The sequence below is a fragment of the Podarcis bocagei genome, assembly GCF_964188305.1.
Source record: "Podarcis bocagei genome assembly, chromosome: 1".
Taxonomy (NCBI): Eukaryota; Metazoa; Chordata; class Lepidosauria; order Squamata; family Lacertidae; genus Podarcis; species Podarcis bocagei.
In genome coordinates this window covers 125368538-125371442 of record NC_138125.1, presented here as the reverse complement: position 1 = coordinate 125371442, position 2905 = coordinate 125368538, and the positions used below count along the sequence as shown (strand labels likewise).

General features: G+C 41.5%; 1 long non-coding RNA gene across 1 annotated transcript; it reads right to left on the bottom strand.

Annotated features, from left to right (window-relative positions):
- Positions 1-217: 217 nt before the first annotated feature.
- On the bottom strand, positions 218-2207 carry LOC308582063. Its single transcript, XR_014005467.1, has 2 exons — positions 1511-2207; positions 218-676 (listed from the first exon to the last, which is right to left on the bottom strand). It is a non-coding gene; the product is annotated as an uncharacterized lncRNA (long non-coding RNA).
- Positions 2208-2905: the final 698 nt, after the last annotated feature.

Here is a 2905-nt window from a genome sequence, read left to right as displayed (position 1 = left end):
GCATGGAGAATGCAAAGGGAGCATCTGTAGATGTTCCAACACTGGGACAGATTTAGCAGAGCAATCTGGCTGTTTTGTTCTCATCCAGAAACAAAAAGCACACACACACACACACACACACACACACAGGCTCAATTCAGTGATGATGGTGATGACAGCATCAGGAAATTAGAATTGATTGCATCTACCATAACATACTCATGATGTATTAAGGATATGTATTTGGTTAGTTATTTATTAAGAAAAGGAGGAGGAAATAAATAACACAAAGGCAGCGTTCAAAATTGACTGACAGATTGGTGGCAAGCAATGTATTTTTGTCTTCTGCTTAATTCCTGCTGCTGAAGAAGAAATCAAAGACAAGCTGACATCATCCAAGGTGATCTTTCACATAATTCTGTGGTTTTTTAAAAAATAAATAATAACAGCAACCCTTGAGTCATCCCAGACCAAAAAGACCTGGGCTATGAACTCCAGATGACTGGTTTTATGTAGCACTCCTTGGTCATATTTCTGTAGCATCCAATGTCTAGAGAGGACCCCATTGAGTAAACGGGTGCTTACAGTGTTAGGTATAAGCCCCGGCTGCTGCTGCTGTGCTCTTTATGCAAGCATCCCAAAGTACATTGAATGTAAGAAAGAAACTCTTCTTTTCCGCTTTTTACTTATTGCGTTCCTGTAAGACACAAGCCACAACAACACTCCATTGTTCATGCTTTGTTAAGGGGTGTTCATGCTGGAGAGAGATGTTTGGAAGAGAGATTCTTACTCCCTCATAGCAGAGTTAGCACAATGGCAATTGCTCCAAGCACATTAACATGTGGCTAGATTTGCATCTGCCCCCATTCACTTTTAAACAAACATGCCCTATGGTAATACTTAGGCGAGAATAAATCAGAGATGCTTAGCTTGACAAATACATGAAGATTTTACTCTAGAGTTTCAGAAGTTACAGCAAACAATTGGCAGTAAAATAAAGAAGTAAAAAAAATCTTACAAATGACTTTTCAAAAGAAAATAATTTGGTTTCCTTATAGAAGGATCATGCGATCTTTGGGTTAGCAAAGATGCAGGCTGTAGAAATCTTCTTTTAGAGAGAATTTCCATTTGCATGCAGCATTTGCTGAGCTGGGAGACAAACTGTATGGCTCCTTCTTTGCTCGTTCCAGGAATCGAGAGAGAAAAGAAAGCAAGGGAAGCAAAGGCTGCTGGATTCCTGCTACTTCACACTCACTGGCAACTTGAGCTCAGGGCTCAGGTTAACCCTTTCGTTCTTGCAAGTGTGAGTAAGTAACTATATATTACAACAGTTCACACACTGTAGTCAAAGAGTGCACACTAATTCTTGAGCTACATCCTCATATCATATGATACTGTTATTCTCATGTAACTCTCAATGAGTGTACAGTCTGTGTACACAGTGGCTTAAAGGGGCAAATCAACAAACTCACACAAACAGTTGTTCATGTGTAGAGAGCTTGTGACTATATTTGGTGAAACGTGTACAAACCTCTGGAGAGCCAGTGCATCAGTGAGGACTGTGTTCAAATCTCCACTTGGCCGTTGAATTTACCCTCAGTCACATATACCACATAGGATTGTTCTGGAGGAATAAAAATGGAATAATACCTTAACTGAGGCTTGGGTACTTCTCTATGGCCCTGGAAAGTGGGCAAAAAAACAGTAGTCCTAGAGGGAAGAGCAAAAATACCACCGCCGTTACAGAGAGAGACAGGGGAACTGACCAAATGCTTTGCCTCTTTATACGCTGTCTTCTCTGTGAAGGATGCCTTCCAACCCTCTTCTAGCAACATGGCCCCAAATGTTCTAGCTGGAACGCCAGCAACGTATTAGCCGCCTGATCAAAGTTATCTTTGCTAACAGCCTCCTGAAATAATTGGATGGTTGGTAAATGAATCTAGCCTTTATTTCTTTCCTTTTCCATTTACAACTCCTCAGACCCTCGTCCTATTGTTTTACCTCTTACTCGCTGCCCAATAAATTATCAGTAATGTGCTCGCATAAAACATTTATTGTCCTGAGCATCATGTGATTAGGAGTAGCTGCAAATTTCTGTCAATATAAATCTATGCACATTGATTTCTCATGAAAACAGCCCAGGACTTGTATTTCAGGACAGGGTGAAGTTAATATGTTTAACTTTTTTAAAAAAACAAAACACAAATGCTTTCTTTCTTTTTAACAAGAGCACACTCTGCCTAGCCAGAAAGGTCTTATGTTTTGACGATTGATGAAGTAAGCTAGTACAGTCATACCTCGGGTTACAGACGCTTCAGGTTGTGTTTTTTTGGGTTGCAGACCCCCGAAACCCGGAAGTACCGGAACGGGTTACTTCCAGGTTTCAGCGGCCGCACATGTGCAGAAGCTGTGGGTTGTGAACATGCATCCCACACGTATCGCGTTCGCAACCCGAGTGTCCACTGTACAACCCCCACAAACTGGACAAATATTTTTGTCACACTCAAAAAAGGAAGGTCCTTTGTATGAGCCAAATATTTTCCAGTTGTTTTTGGCCTTAATGTACAGGTGCCAAGGAGGCAATGCACAAAACAAAGAACTTGGTAGGAGAGGTGCTTCAACAAGAGCATTTTTTATTTAATAATTTTTACTTTTATACCACACTTTTCCTCCAAGGAGCTCAGCATAGCGTTCATAGTCCTGCTCCTCCCCATATCTTCCTCACAACAACCCTATAGGGTAGGTAAGGCCTTCCCAGCAGGAGCTCACAGGAGCTTAGCTCTGGCACTTCTCAGGTGGGCACCATTGCCAATCTAAGAGAACAAGGGAGAAGTTTGTTCAGCACCTCTTATTCTAGAAAAATAGCACTGGGTAAGGCTGAGATAATAGCACTGGGTAAGATTCAGGTGGTGCTGTGGTCTAAACC